The sequence below is a fragment of the Ceratotherium simum genome, chromosome 30 (assembly GCF_057802395.1).
Source record: "Ceratotherium simum simum isolate JZ-2026a chromosome 30, ASM5780239v1, whole genome shotgun sequence".
NCBI classification, from domain to species: Eukaryota; Metazoa; Chordata; class Mammalia; order Perissodactyla; family Rhinocerotidae; genus Ceratotherium; species Ceratotherium simum.
The window spans coordinates 18,898,579-18,915,099 of NC_141929.1; the positions used below are offsets into that span (position 1 = coordinate 18,898,579).

The window sequence follows — 16,521 nt, forward strand, 5'->3', positions numbered from 1 at the left end:
GTGATTTTCATGTGCTACTAAATATTATTCTTCTTTTGATTTTTTCCTGACAATTTAAAAACATAAAAACCATTCTTAGCTCCTGGACCGTATAAAAACAGGTGTTGCCTCAAAATATTAAACATAATTACTATTTGACCCAGTAATTCCACTCCTAAGTATATACGCAAAAGAAATGAAAACATATGTCCACACAAAATGTGTACATCAAGGTTTACAGCCGCACTATTCATAATAGCCAAAAAGTAGAAGAAACATGCAAATGTCCATCAACTGATGACTGGATAAACAAAATGCGGTACATCCATACATCGGAATATTGTTCAGCTATAAAAAGGGACAGAAGTTTTATAGATGCTACAACATGGATGAGCCTGGAAAACATTATGCTAAGTGAAGGAAGCCAGATGAAGAAGGTATATTGTGTGATTCCATGGATATGAAATGTCTACAGAGACAGAAAGCAGAGGCGTTGTTGCCTAAGGCTGAGGGGTTGAGGGGCTGAGGCGACTTGGGGTGATAGCTAAAGGGCACGGGGTTTCTTTGGGGTATGATGAAAATGTTCTAAAACTGACTGTGGTAACAGTTGCACAACTCTGAATATACTACAATCCACTGAAGTGTACACTTTAAATGGGTGCATTGTGTAGTATGTGAATTGCAGCTCAATAAAGCTGTTAAAAACGAACAACAGGAGGTGTGCTGCAGTGTGTTGACCCCTGACACAGCACCTTTCCTGACGCTGTGACAACCAGCCAGGCATTACCCCTTCGACAGCTGAGAAAGCCAAGGCTGAGAGAAGGGACGGACTTGCTCTAGGACCCGGGTAACCACCAGTCAGCTGTGGGGAACCCCGGTCCTGGGATTCCCTCCCTGCCCAGCACTCACTGCAGCACAGACCTTCCCGGAGCTACATTTAGAGACTGGTAGTCAGTCCTCAAAGTCCCAGGTGAGAGGAGCTCACAGGAGGGGACTCCTCCCTAGACCTGTCCCTCCCTGCTGTGCCTCCGCCGCTCCCCTCAGCTTCCTCCTCCCCGCCCGTGCTCCTCCCTGTCCTCCCTCCTTTCCTTCCCAGCACTGCTGAGCAAGGCTGCCCCTCCCTATCTTCACTCAGGGTGCTGGGAGGGGAGAGAGGGAGAAGGACAGGGAAGCCTCTCCAGAAATTCGGTCCATATGATATATCTGGAAAAGGGCTCAGAGAGGGTGAGGAACCAGTCCAAGGTCATATAGCTGATATCTGACCTTTGACTTCCTTGATATTTTTGAGACTGCAAAGAGAAAGGGTCTGGGGTTAGGTAGGGTCTGAGGTGAGCAAAGCTCCATCCCATTCCTGATTTTTCTCCCCACAATGTCCCCCTCCACAGCCTCTCCCCACTTCCATATTTCCAAAGGCACCAACCACTACTAAGGGGGCTGGGGTGGAGGATCCTCTTAAAAAAAAATTAATCGTAGAAAAATCAGAAAATACAGAGAAAGGAAATAAGGAGCACCTTGGTCTCACTCCTCAGGTGTAAACATGGAGGTGACCATGGGGAATATTTTGGGGTGGCTCTGGAGCCAGCCACCTGGGTTCAAATCCTGTCTTCACCACTTACCATCTGTGTGACCTTGGGCAGCTCATTTCACCTCTCTGACCTCAGTTTCTTCACCTGTAAAATGGGAATAATAACAGCATCCATTAATAGAGTTGTGTGAGAAATAAATGAGGCTGTAAAGCATTAAAACAGCGCCTGGCCCAGAGTAAGCACTCGATACATTACTGCATTTTCCCAGTGTTTTCTATTCATATATGTTTTTTCCTCACAAAAATGAGATCATTCTCTATCAACTATTTTATAACATGGATCTCTCCCCCATCTTAGTGAATTAGAAACATCATTCCATAGCATAAGAAATCCTTCTATAGGACACCTTTCTTAAGATGCATATATAGTATTCCATACCCTGAAGTGGGATATTTAGGTGTGACCTTTTTTTTTCTCACCACCAAACACTTTTCTGAAGGGCTGCACACCCTTTGATTCAGCAAATTCCCTAGGAATTTGTCCTGAAGTGGGTAATTGGTCAAAGACAAGGAGAAAAGTTTAGAACTAGTTTCACTTCTACCAACTAAGAAGAGAAAGCCCCCTTCTCTCAATGCTTTGCCTCCTCTTATCATCTAGAAACATCATTTCAATTTGACCTGGGAGAAGTGCTGTTTGTTGTCTTCTTCTGATTTGCAGTCCAAGCTCTTCCTAACGGAACTCAGCTTCCGCATCTGCTGAACCCCATGATCCCCACCGGTGGTCCTGGGCTGGTAATCAACCTCCCTGAACCCAGAAGTCTCAGTTATAATCCCCAAGTAACACCCAGATTTCTAGAATCAGATAATATATGTAAACATCTGACCCCAGGCCAAATTCTCATTATTTGAAACATGGCTGTAGGGATTTGAGAAACAGGGATGGCATCTCAGAAGAGCCCTGTAGGTAACTGTGGTGCACATGGGGAAACTGAGGCCCAGCAAGGAGAAGTCTTCCCAACAAGAAAAAGTCAGAAACATCTAAGACAAACATGGATGAAGATGCATGAATAGGCAACTTAGAGAGGAAACCTAAATGTAAGTTAGTAGACAAAGAGATGTTTGAACTCATTAGTTATCAGGGAAATACAAGCCAAAACAAAGCGGAGATACCAACTCACAGATTGGCAAACATTAGGAAGCTGGATAACACCAAGTGTCAGTAGGGTGTGGGGGAAATGCACCCTGAAACCCAGCAATCCCACTCCTGGGCCAGTATCCCAGGGGCCTCTCCATCCAGCCAAGGAAGTTCACTGCAGCTGTTGCTTATGGTAGCTGGGAGCAGGAGATAAACCGAATGCCCCTCACTGGGAAAAGACATGTAAAATATGGTGAAAGCACATTATGGGGTAATTATGTAGCAGTTCAAAACAGTGAAATAGACCGGGGGTCAACAAACAAAGGCCTGTGGGCCACATTTGATTGTTACCTGTTTTTGCACAGATTGGCTCCTGAGCTGAGAATGATTTTTACATTTTCAATGGTGGAAAAAAAAATCAAAAGCATATTTTGAAACACATGAAAATTATATGAAATTCAAATTTCAGTGTCCACAAAGTTTTATTAGAACATAACCATGCTTTTTTGTTTATATATTGTCTATGGCTGCTTTTGCACTACAATAGCTGAGTTGAGTTGTTGCAACAGAGACCATATGGCCTGCAAAGCCTAGAATATTTATGTCTCACTCTTTACAGTAAAATTTTGCTGACTCCTGATCTAGACAAATACAAAGAAACTTGGATAGATCTACAAACTGTACAGCTAAATTAAAAATGTAAGTATCCGTTATCTGTTGCTATGTAACAAATTACCCAGAAACTTAATGACTTAAAAAGAAGATAGACATTTATTATCTCACGTAGTTCCTGTGGGCTGGGAATTCAGGAATGGCTTGACTGAGTGGTTCTGGTTTGGGATCCGTCATGAGGTTGCAATGAAGATGTCACTGGGGCTGCAGGCACCTGAAGGTTTGACTGGGGCATGAGAATCATTCAAGATGGCTCACTGACATGGCTGGCAAGTTGATGCTAACTGTTGGCAGGAGGCCTCAGTTCCTCTTAGACCTCTCCCTAGGCCTGCTTGAGTGTCCTCATAACATGGCAGCTGGCTTCCCCTAGAGTGGGTGATCCAAGAAACAGCAAGGAGGATGTTGCAGTATCTTTTATCACCTAGCCTTGGAAATCACACACTGTTATCCTTGCACTATCCTATTTGTTGAGTAGAGTCAGCTCTGCTCAATGTGAGAAGGGACTGTTCAAAGATGTGAATACTAGGAGATCCACTGGGGGCCATCTTGGAGGCTGGCTACCACAGTAAGAAACAGAATGTGATCTATAGCAGGATAACTTGTAATTAAAAACTAAATTCACATTCACATAAAACATTACATATTTAACAAAGCTACATACAAAATCAAATGTATTTATTAAACAGCGTGGAGGAGGAGGGTAATGGGAGTGGAGGATAGGGATAAAAAGAAATGAATGAATGAGTGAACTAATAAAATTGGAGAGGATCCTTACACAAACCAACTATGAGAGTGGGCTGTGAACTGAAATGATTAATTCAGCTCTCTGTACTCACGTCCCCGCCCCCACCCCCAACTCCCAAAAGAAAGAGGGAGAGAGATTGAGAAAACAGGTTCCTTGTCCAAGATCACAAGAACCCAGCCTCCCTAACCAAGCCCTGCCTGCTCTGCCTGACACACCCTCTTTCAATTCATGGTGTCTCTGCAGAGAGCTCCAGTTCCTGGCTAAGTAGAAAAGATTTTTGCCTGCAGGAAGGGGCGTGCGGACCAGCAGAACCAGCCTGGGAAGAAAAGACTTAGTTATTACCCAAAGAGTGGTGCTGGTAGATTGCTCACCCCTCCTGCGGGGTTATTCCTTTTCTGGAGACAAAGGGCTCTCAGAGCACAGAGCCCTGTGAACACCTCCAGGTCCAGCCTGTCGGTGGTGGAAGAATCGAAATATATCCTGTGGCTCTAGGCCTTGTGACTTCTTTTCTTTCTTTCTTTTACTCTTCATAAGCTCCCCAAGTAAGAACTGTTATTTCAAGGTGCCTAGAGAAGTGAGTTGAATAGATTGTTTTTAACTGTTTTACCTCCCTTGGAGTCATTCATTCATTCATCAAACACTTATTGAGCACCTACTGTGTGCCAGTACTAGGTATACAGCAATGAACAGAGCAGGCAGAGCCCCGGTGCTCATGAAGGGTGGGAGTAGTGGGAACAGACATTAGACAGTAAACAAGAAATGATATATATAAACTAAAATAAGGTGAAGAAATAAAAAGCCCTTGTGTTATCAGGGAAGACTTATATTTAAACTGAGACCTGAAGGGTGAGGAGCCAGACCAGTGAAGAACAATTGTGGAGAAGAAACAGGAGCTGTATAGGCCCTGAGGTGGGAATAAACTCAGTGAGTTTGAGGAGACTGGGGAGGCAGGCAGGGCCCAGATCAGAGAGGTCCTTTAGCTATTTGTCAAAAGAATTTGGAATTTATTCTGAGTGTCAGATGGAACGGACTCCACCATCATTAGCTATGACCTCAGGCAAGTTACTTCATTCCTCTGAGCCTCAGTTTACCTATCTATAAAGCGAGGTTGTTAATAATTCATTCATTGTGGCAGGGAGCCTCTAAAGTGCCCCCAACAATTGTGCGTCCTGGTACTCACACCCTGTGGATATAGGCTGACCCACTTTTAACCAATACAATATGGCAGAAGTGATGGTGTAATCATTTCCTCTTCTTGCTGTAACAAATCACCACAAATTTAGTGGCTTAAAACAGCACAAATCTTGGGCTGGCCCAGTGGTGTAGCGGTTAAGTTCGTGCGCTCCGCTTCGGTTCACAGGTTTGGATCCCAGGGGTGGACCTACACACTGCTCATCAAGCCATACTGTGGCGGCGTCCCACATATAAAATAGAGGAAGATGGGCACAGATGTTAGCTCAGGGCTAATCTTCCTCACCAAACAAACAAACAAACAAACAAAAACAGCACAAATCTATTTTCTTGCAGTTCTGGAGGTCAGACATCTAAATGGGTTTTACTGGGCTAAAATCAAAGTGTCAGTGGGGCTGTGTTCCTTCCAGAGGCTCCAGGGAGAATCTGTTTCCCTGTCTTATCCAGCTTGCAGAGGCTGCCTGCATTCCTCAGCTCATGGTCCCTTCCTTCATCTTCCAAGTACATCACTCCAACCTCTATTTCCACTGTTACCTCTCTTTTTTTGTCACCAACTGTCTTGCCTCCCTCTTTCCCTTATAAAGACCTGGTGATTACACTGGGCCCATGTGGACAATGCCGGATAATCTCCCAAAATCCTTAACTTAATCACATTGGCAAAGTCCCTTTGCCATGCAAGGTAACAGATTCACGGGTTCTAGGGATTAGGCCTTGGATATCTTGGGGGAGGGGGGAACACTACTTTGTCCGCCAGAGATGGTATGTCACTTTTGCGATTAAGTAATAAAAGATTGTGGCTTTTGTCTTGAGTGCCTTTGTTCCCTCTCTCCCACCTCTTCCTTCCTTCCTTCCTTCCTTCCTTCTTCCCTCCCTCCCTCTCTTTCTCTCTCTTTCTCCTTCCTTCTGCCCTTCCTCCCTCTCTCTCTCTCTTTTTCTTTCTTTCTTTTTCTTCCTTTTGCCCTTCCCCCCACCCCTCTTCCTTTTCTCTCTCTCATCACTTTGGGTGAAGCCAGCTGCCATGACATGAGGCAGCCCTGTGGAGATACCCATGTGGATAGGAACTGAAGCTCCCAGCCAACAGCCAGTGAGGAACTGACGCCTGCCAACAACCATGTTCGTGAGCTTGGAGGTGGGTTCTGCAGCTCCAGCCAAGCCTTGAGATGGCTACAGCTCTGGCCAACAGCTTGACTCTAGCCTCATGGGGAACCTCATGAACCACCCAGCTAAGCAGCTCCTAGATTCATGACCCTCAGAAACCATGTGAAAGAATGAATGTTTGTAGTTTAAGCTGCTAAGTTTTGAGGTAATTTGCAAAGCAGTAATAGATAACAAATACATTAATTCATCCATTCAGCAAATATGCATTAAGTGCCTACACTATGTGCCAATTTGTTTACGATGTTGGGAATACAGCAGTGAATAAAGCCGAGAAAAATCCCTGCTCTTGTGGAGTTTATCTACTATGAGGCGGAGATAGACAGTAAACATAAAAAGTGAGTAAATTATATATGTCAGAAGGTGACAATTGCTATGGTGAAAAAGAACAGAGTAAAGGAGACAGGCTAGTCAAGGAAGGCTTTGCTAAAAAGGTGCTATTTGAGCAAAGACTTGAAGGAGGTGAAGGAGGAGATCATGCTTTTCAAGGGCAAGAACATTCCAGGTGGAGGGAACAGCAAATGCAAAGATCCTGTGGCAGGATCGTGCCCAGCTTTTTAAAAAGGGAGCAAGAAGCACACTGCGACTGGATTGGGATGTACAAAGGGCAGAGTGGTTGCAGATGATTATAGGCAGGAGGTGAGGATTAAAGTAGATAACGTATGTTAAGCTTTTTGAGTCTAGTAGTTGCTCAATAAATTAAAGCTTTTTTTTCTTCAAGAAACTACACTTTATTTTTTTTAATTTTGGGAAATAATCTCAAGTGTACACAAAAAAGTACACACATAACATAACGAACACCCATTTAACCATGACCTACCCTGATAAATAAAACTCAACAGCTATGGTTGAAGCCTCCTAAGTACCTTTCCCTATCCCCACCCTCTGCCCCAAACATCACTCATGGAATATAGTATTGATCATTCCTAAACACAGCTTTATATTTTTACTCCATAATCATGTATCCATAAACAATCTCTAGTACCATTTTTCAGGTTTTAAATGTATATAAATATATATATATACATATATCTGATAAGGTATTAATATCCAGAATATATAGAGAACTCCTAAAACTCAACAACAACAACAAAAAACAAACAACGTGATTCAAAAATGTGCAAAGGACCTGAATAGACATTTTTCCAAAGAAGATATACGAATGGCCAATAAGCACATGAAAAGAAGCTCAATATCACTAATCATTAGGGAAATGCAAATCAAAACTATGAGATCGCTACCAGCACAGAAGACAAGTGTTGGAGAGGATGTGGAGAAACTGCAACACTTGTGCACTGTTGGTGGAAATGTAAAATGGTACAGCCACTGTGGAAAATAGTATGGAGGTTGCTCAAAAACTAAAAATCGTATTACCATATGACCCAGAAATTCCACTCCTGGGTATATACCCAAAATAACTGAATGCAGGGTCTTGAAGAGATATTTGTACACCTGTGTTCATAGCAGCATTATTTACAATAGCTAAAACGCAGAAGCAACCCAAGTGTCCATCAACCAATGAATGAATTACCAGAATGTGGTATATACATACCATGGAATAATACTTGGCTGTAAAAAGGAAGGAAATTCTGCAATATGCTATGACATAGATGAACCTTGAGGACATCATGCTAAGTGAAATAAGCCAGCCACAAAAAGACAAATACTATACGATTCCACTAATATGAGATATTTAGAGTAGCCAAATTCACAGAGACAGAAAGTATAATGGTGGTTGCCAGGGGGACTGGAGAATGGGGAATTATTGTTTAATATGTATAGAGTTTCAGATTTGCAAGATGAAAAGAGTTACAGGGATGGATGGTGGTGATGGTTGCACAACAACATGAATGTTTAATACTACTGAACTGTAAACTCAAAAATGGTTAAGATGGGGGCCAGCCTGGTGGTGTAGCGGTTAAGTGCATGCACTCCGCTGCGGCAGCCCCGGGGTTCAGATCCCGGGCGGGCACCGACGTACCGCTTGTCAAGCCATGCTGTGGCGGCGTCCCATATAAAGTAGAGGGAGATGGGCACAGATGTTAGCCCAGGCCAATCTTCCTCAGCAAAAAGAGGAGGATTGTCATCGGTTGCTAGCACAGGGCTAATCTTCCTCACACACACACAAAAAAAGGTTAAGATGGTAAATTTTATGTTATGTGTATTTTAACACAATAAAAAAAGAAAAAAGTAAGTCTAATATATATTATATAATATATATTACATATACTATATTATATAATTATATAGTCTATATATTATATCATGTATATTATATATATATATCATGGTATCACTGGTATATCAATTGTATCATTCTGTAATTTGCTTTTTGTCACTCAACATGTTATATCTGAGATTTATCCAGTATGAACTGTGAAGCTCTAGTTCATTCTTTTCACTGCTGTATAATATTCCATTGCATAAATATAATTTATTAATAAATTAAAATGTTTTAAAATAATAATGCCATTATCACTAATTTTTTAATATTATCTAATACCCAGTCCACATGAAAATTGCCCTAATTGTCTCAAAGTCGTCTTTTTACAACTAGTTTATTCAAATCAGGATTCAAATGAGGTCCATTCAATGTACTTGGCCATTATGTCTCTTAAACCTCCTTTATTCTAAAAGTCTTTTTTTCTTTTTTCCCTCCACACCATAGTGTGTTGGAGAAACTGTGCTATTTGTCTCATATCCTGGATTTAGCTGGTTGCTTCTTGGAGTGTCTTGATCAGTTTTTTGGTGGGGAGAGAAAAGGAAGGACAGGACACTGTCACACGTAGCCCAGTGATCAAACTTAGTGTCATCAATATGGTGACAAGCCTACACGACGGGCCTCCTAATATGATGTATTGGGAAACAGATGACACGGCCTATGCAGTATTTTACCAAAAGTGACTCGCCTGAATCTAATTGTGAAGACAATTCAGGACAAATTCAGATTGCAGAATCCTCTACAAGGCAACTTGCCTGGACTGTTCAAAAATGTCATGAAAGAAAAAATGAGGTGAACATTGATGGGATCCTGGATCACAAACAAAACTACAGCTAGTTTTGTTTTATATAACTAGTTTTGTTTTGATATAACTGGAACAATTGGGGAAATTTAAACACGAAATTGTATATAATTAAGTTGTATTTAAATACATCAATGATGAGTTTCTGAGGCATGTTAATGGCATTGTAGCTGCGTGGAAGAATGTCCTTCTTAGGATATGCAGGCTGAAGTACTTAGGGGTAAAGTGGCAGGTCGTCTGCAAGTAACTCTCAAATGGTTCAGCTGAAAATGAAATAAAATGTGCATGTACGGGTGTATATACATAATCTGGCAAAGTGTATTGACAATTAGTGAACCCAGATGAAAAGTATAAGGATGTTTGTTGATTGTATAGTTTTAAAAACGTTTCTGTTGGTTTCAAATTTTTTAAAAAGAAAAAGTTGTGGGAAAAAACCGCTTTGCTCGCGGAGCTGCTGGGACTCCCCCTGCATTATTATAGCAGGGGCGCCTCAGATTTGGGGGTCTCACCATTGCCGAGGCTGACACCGATCTCCCCTTTCGCCAGATGCTCCAGATCTCTTCCCCGTGCATAGAGGCCTCGAGAGCCAGTACCTTGTCATTTCGATGCTGCGAAATTCCAGCATCGCTTAAAGGAGGGAAGGAAAAGAAAGGAGTAGAGGCAGGCGGGCTACAGGCTCGCCTCATGCAGGCTCTGCCGCCTCCCGGGCGCCCTCTGCGGTCCGGCACCGCCCCCTGGTGGCCGCCGCCATGCATGCGGCGCCCGGGCCGGGAGCCGGGCAGGGCCCTGCAGCCCTCGCTCCTACCTGGAAGCGCCCGGAGAGAGCGCCCCCGAAGGCGAACGCCCCAGCAATCCCAGCCTGTTTACACTGGGACCGCACATTTTAAAGAATACAACTACGAGCCCAGCAGAGTCCAAAGCGCTTTACAGATATTAACTCACTTAATCCTCACATTCAGCCTTAACAGGTGGGACTATGGTAGCCTCCATTTTAGAGACAGACAGGCTCAGAGAGGCGACGTGAGGAGGTGACTTGCCCAAAGATTTCACAGCTAGTGTCACATCTTCTAACTCCAGGTCCAATGCTGTGCCCACTACAGCCCAGCTGCTTCCAATAATGATGATAATGATAAAATCATAGCAAGACACATTTATAGTGCTGACTATGGGCCATGCACTGTGCAATATATTAACTCTTTACTCCATGACAGCCCTAGGGGGTGGGTTCCATTAATATGCCCATTTTACAGTTGAGGAAACTGAGGTACAGAGAGTTTTGAGAAATTTGCCCCAGGTCACTCAGATAGCGAAGAGTACTGCTTTGGAAAGCATTGAGGAGCCTTGGAATTGTCTGGGGCGTTCGCCTTCGGGGGCGCTCTCTCCGGGCGCTTCCAGGTAGGAGCGAGAGCTGCAGGGCCCTGTTAGTTCAGTTAATAAATGTTTATCGAGCACCCACTAGGTGCAGGCCCCTGAGTGTGCGGTGAGGGGGAAAGACAAAACAATGCTATTAAATTGAAAAATGAAAAAAATGCAAAGAGCAAATCTAATCTATTTACAAGAAATAAGGTCCTGAAAACAAGATCCTCAAAGGGGAAAATGAAATGGTTTAAGATCAGTCAGAAATAAAAGTAAACGTGAGCTAATCAGTTCCAGGGGAGAGGAAGTGAGAGAGTTTAAGTGAATACAAACATTTTCACTGCAGCCCGCCACAGAAGTAACACACGGGTAAGTCCTAATCTAAAGCTTGGCTGAATATTTACTTTGAAGAAAGGTAAAGGGAGGGCGCTGCCATTCTCCTGAGAAATTCAGAAAAAGAGTAGCTTTTTAGACGTGAATTAAAATGTCTACTCCTGATAAACAGAATCTGGCGATTCAATCTGACTTTCAGAGAATGCCATTTAACCATCACCTGCAAACCATCTCCTCTGCTCCAAGCCTGCGGCCCACGAGGAGCCGTCGCCTCGCAGGCTGCAGCTGGGCAGGGCACTCAGTCCCCTCCCAGGGTCCTGAAAAGTCCAGCCGCTGCTCTTGCCTGCCAGGCCGCCTCCCCTCTCCCTCCCTCTGGTACCTCTCGGCGCCCTGCTGCACCGGATTTCTTAGGAAGACCCCGGACTTGGGCCTGCTGGGCCGTTGTCAGAGATTCACCTCTTTCTCACTTGGGCGAGACGAGGGGCAAAGCTGCCCTCCAGGGAGGGCCAACCTACAACCCACTGTGAGGGCGCCCACGCTGTGCTGTTGCCAGGACTGGACACTCAGGACCAGCTGAGCACCGCCCCTCCCCACCAACACTCACATATTTCTTTACAGCTTACATAGTCAAACAAGGTATTTCCAGAAATTTTGTAGAAAAATGAAGAGCACAAGGTTTTATAATTTTCATTCCTTTTTTTTTTTTTTTTGTGAGGAAGATCAGCCCTGAGCTAACATCCATGCTAATCCTCCTCTTTTTGCTGAGGAGGGCTGGCTCTGAGCTAACATCAATTGCCAATCCTCCTCCTTTTTTTTCCCCCAAAGCCCCAGTAGATAGTTGTGTGTCATAGCTGCACATCCTTCTAGTTGCTGTATGTGGGACGCGGCCACAGCATGGCCGGAGAAGCGGTGCGTCGGTGCGCGCCCGGGATCCGAACCGGGGCTGCCAGTAGCGGAGCGCACGCACTTAACCGCTAAGTCACGGGGCCCCCTCATTCTTTTTTATAAACCACTTTATTAAGGTATGATTGACATACAAAAAGCTGTGCATACTTAATGTATACAACTTGATGAGTCTGAATATCATTTTCATTCTTACCATCCTTGTTACTATATTGGTCTATATCCTCCATGAAATGTCTGGATATGTTTGAGGAAAGGAAATAGCTGGAAAAATTGGCTAAGAGTTTGAATAAACTGGAGGAGAGCGTTGATTGAAAAACAAAACAGGGCATCCCGTGCACGTAGCTGTATTTTTGATAACCTAGGTAAGTGGTTCTCAAAGTGTAGTCCCTGGACCAGCAGTGTCAGCAGACTCTGGGAACTTTTTAGAACTGCAAATGCTCCACATCAGACCTGATCAATCTGAAAACAGCAGGCTGGGGCCCAGAAATCTGTGTTTTAACCAGCACTTCAAGAGATTCTGATGGATGTTCAAATCTGGAAACCACTATACTATACAAAGACCAAACCTCCTATGAATTCAGTGATATTTAAAAAACGAATTTATATTCCCCAAGTCATAACAACATCGACTAGCATTTGAGAAATAACAGCAAGAAAAGCCTAGAGAATGCCTGGTGTGGGGACAGTTTTCCCACCCAACATCTCTCCTTGAGGTAACAGGTAGTATGAACTAGAGGCATCCAGATGGGTTGGGCAATGTTGGGGGTGGGGTCCCTTAATCTCCCCTCAAAGTGTTTCTGTGGTGAAATTAGAAAATAATCTGAAAGTGGGAAAGGACCAAAAATGTCTTTCTTAACAGCTGATTTGGGCAGGCTGGAAGTGGGAGTGGGTGGGCATGGAGAAAAGGGTTCCTGTAGTTTGTGCAGGATCCCCCTTAACTGAGCACCCTTGAGCTCCCAGGTAAGGTCTCCTGGGGCATTTTTTTCTGGCTCCTGCCCCTCCCTCTGTCTCTTATCCTCCTCTCCTCACCCCTTTCCACTCTCCTCTTGGCTCCCTCCGCTCTGTTCCTTTTTCTCCAATTCCAGCTTTTTATTCCCCATCTCTCCCCTCTACTTCAACAGCTTCTAGATCTCCAGCTGTTAATTCATCAGCATGGAGGATATAGAGGTCACTAACTCCTTGCCAGCCCCATGGGACGTCTGGTTCCCTACAGGTTCTCTCCCTGTGAGGACCTCAGTGGCAGAGGGTAGGGACCTTGTGGGTGGAGGAGGGAGTGAGCAACCCTGCAGGGCCTGAAGGGGGAGGGGGGCCCTTGCAGGGCCTGGAGGCAGTCCATTAAACTCCCCAATATGGAAGTCCTTCCTGTCCCATGGAAAGGCCCCAGGGCCACAACCTTCTTGGCAGGCTCACCACTGTTGTTCTGTTGGGCTGCTGGGTCTCTGAGTCAGTGGAGTCTCCCTCATTCCCCAGCCTCACCCCATAGTCAGATCCCTGGGCCAGGAAATGCCACTGACCTAGCAACCTCTAGGGAGTGTCATACACTAAGAGGAGGCAAATGAGCGCCCCTTTTCTCCCAGCCTTTGGTCCTGCTTCCTTGCTGGCTCCTGCCCCTTTGCTCCCCACTCAAACCCTTGTGGGTACAGGGACTATTTTTGGGCTGGGGTGTGGTAGGTCAAAGCCACCCCTTTCCGGAAGCTGCAGAAGTACTTCTGGTCAGGTTAGGGATGGGGAGGCAGGGAGTCCGTGGCTGTGGGATCCTGGGATTTCTCTGTGCCCAGAGCTGGCATCCAGCCCTTTACCCTCTGGTTTAAGCCAGGGTGCAGATGCAACTTCACCCCTCCACTGACCCCTCAAATAGCAAACTGCCCACTGTGACCCCTCAGCTGGATGGGAGGACTCCAGGGCAGCTCTCTCAAATCTGCCTGCATTTGTGGGTGTTGAGGGGGCCCCTCACATGTGCTTTCTCACCTTTAAAATTAATAAAATATTTTTTTATTCTGTTCTATCTATTGGCTTGTTAGATACCTGTCAGGTTTTGTTTTATTTTGTTTTTACCATTCTTTCAGTGTTTACTTTTTGAAGGTAAAATGTCTTTTTTCTTCAGCTGCTTTTAATCCTTTCTAGTCCTCGTTTTCTCACTGTTTTACAGTGATGTCCCGAGGTATGGTCAGCTGTCCCTCTGGGAGAGGAAGCACCAGAATGTTGGGCTTCCCTCACTGAGCTTCCCTTCTCTCTGGTATCTTGGATCAATTCCTGGCTGCCTTGGCAGCTCTCCAATGCCTTCGAATATATATATATTTTATCTAGCTTTTCTAGCTATTTCTAGTAAAAGTCTTAGTGTACTACGAACTACTCTGTTATAGTTAGAAATGGAAGTATCACTATCTTGGATTTTAATTCTGTATGTTTAAAGACATATATAACATTTTATACAGTTAATCATTTAATTTATCCACATTTTACCACTTTCTTTGGGCTTCACTCTTTCTTGTGTCTCTGATCATCCATCTGGGATCATTTTCCTTTTGTATGAAACACAGCCTTTAGAATCTCCTTAGTTAGGTTCTGCTCATGATGAAAAGGGACTTACTGTGTGCCCATTCCTGAAAGATTTTGCTCTATACAGAATTCTAAGTTGGCAGATATTTTAAGTACAATGAAGATTTCATTCCTCATTCATATGGCTTCCACTGCCGCTATTGGCAAGTCAGCCATTACTTCTTTGAAGTTAACTTTTCTCTAACTGCTTTTAAGATTTTATTTACCTTTTATATTCTATTGTTTCGCCATGATATATCTAGTTGTGGACTTATTTTTATTGATCCTGTTTGAATTTCACTAGGCTTCTTGAATCTGTAGCTTGGTATGTCTTTCACCAGTTCTGGAAAACTCGTGGCCATTAACTTTAAAACTCTTTAAATATTTCTTATAGCTTTTTCTTTATTTTCCTTCTGGGAATCTGATTAAATTTATGTTGGGCTTCCTTACCCAGTGGTTTAATGTGTTTCACTTTGTCTTCTGTACTTTCCATCTCATTGTCTGCCCACTAGTTTCTAGATAATTTCTTTTCACCTATATTTCAGTTCATCAATTCTCTCTTCTTTTATGTTTAATTTGCTCTTAAACACATAGTTGTTTTTTTAAAAATTAACTGTTTTTTTTAATGTTCTATTGGTTCTTTTTTCAAATATGCTATGTCAATTTTTAATGCTTTTTTTGTTTTTGTAGATATTTTCAAGCTTGTCTTTTATCCCTTTAAAAATACTAGTACTTGCTATTATACTCTTTCTCTGATAATTCCAATATCTGAAGTGTTTGTGTCTGTATTTGTTGTCTGTTATTTCTGCATGTTCTCTCTCACATCTCATTTCTTTGTATATCTGGTTATCTTTGAAAGTGTGCTGGAAGTTACTAAAAAAAGGTGAGGGTGAATACTTTGATGTCTGAGATGATACTACCTTTCTCTAAGGATCATTTTCATTTGCTTCTGTCAGGCACCTGGGCACACCACTAGTCTGGTCAATGTTGTAAGTCTGAAGGCTGAGGTTCCCTGCATCCTCAAGACAACCTGAATTTGGGAGACATGGTGATGTCAGGGCTTGTTGATCTCCAGTTCAACATTTTCTTGAAGGTGTCTTTATCTGGGGTCCCAGTTCAAACGCGGGGTGATTATTCAGACTGCCAGCTTTCAGCACTGTTAAACTTGTACCCCTTATACTACAAGTTCCCCAACCTCACTGGTGGGTTTCACTGGTGTCTCTTTCCATCAGCAAATGCCTTCAGGCAAAAGCAGCTTTGAGTGCTGGGATTGTGAATTCAGTCTCTTGCTTCTCCCGGAGTTTGATCCCTAATTCTTCACTCTCGTTAGTTCTTTGGAATGCTTTTATTTTTTAAACATTTCATCCAGTTTATTTTCTACGGAACACATGAAAGAGTTGGTCCTAATTACCTAGACCATCATTACTGGGACTATAACCCTTCATCACGGCTTGGGTATTCTCCCTCCAGCCTGCCTGCACAGGACCTTTCCTGACCTGAGGAAAGCAGCAGAAAGGAGGAGAGAAAAGAAATGGTGTCTTTGTTTTTACGATCTCGTTTCAGCGAAATAGAAACTTACACTTCCTCAGGAAAAGGCACAATTTTTCAGAAAGAGGAGGTATGGTTACCTGGAGTTTCTCCACCCAACTAGACAATTTCATACGGTTCAACTTATCCCCATTTTGCCCAGGTAACGTGACATGAGATGGCAGTGTTCAGCCGCTGTGCAAAGCGCAGGAAAATCAGAGAGGGGCCAGCCTGGGGTGTTCTGGCCACGGGGCACGGGGATCGGGCACCGGTAGAGGGTAGCCTGGCCCCGGTGGCACGACGCTGCGCAGAGATCGCGCAAGAGGCCAGGCTCAGAGGGAAGTGAATAGGCACCGCCGTGCACATGGCTACGCAAACCAGAACTGGAAACTCAGTTTCCACAGCCCAGTTCCTTTCCATAGGCGCCCCCATCGGC

The 16,521-nt window shown here is 43.8% G+C and overlaps 1 protein-coding gene across 1 annotated transcript in view; it reads right to left on the reverse strand.

Annotated features, from left to right (window-relative positions):
- Positions 1–1,425: 1,425 nt before the first annotated feature.
- Positions 1,426–16,521, reverse strand: part of ZFP90 (ZFP90 zinc finger protein) — a 42,660-nt gene continuing 27,564 nt past the window's right edge. Inside the window, exon 6 of the transcript XR_015549148.1 lies at positions 1,426–1,649. The gene's annotated coding sequence lies outside the window, so the exon portion shown is untranslated. The remainder of the gene's footprint in view (positions 1,650–16,521) is intronic.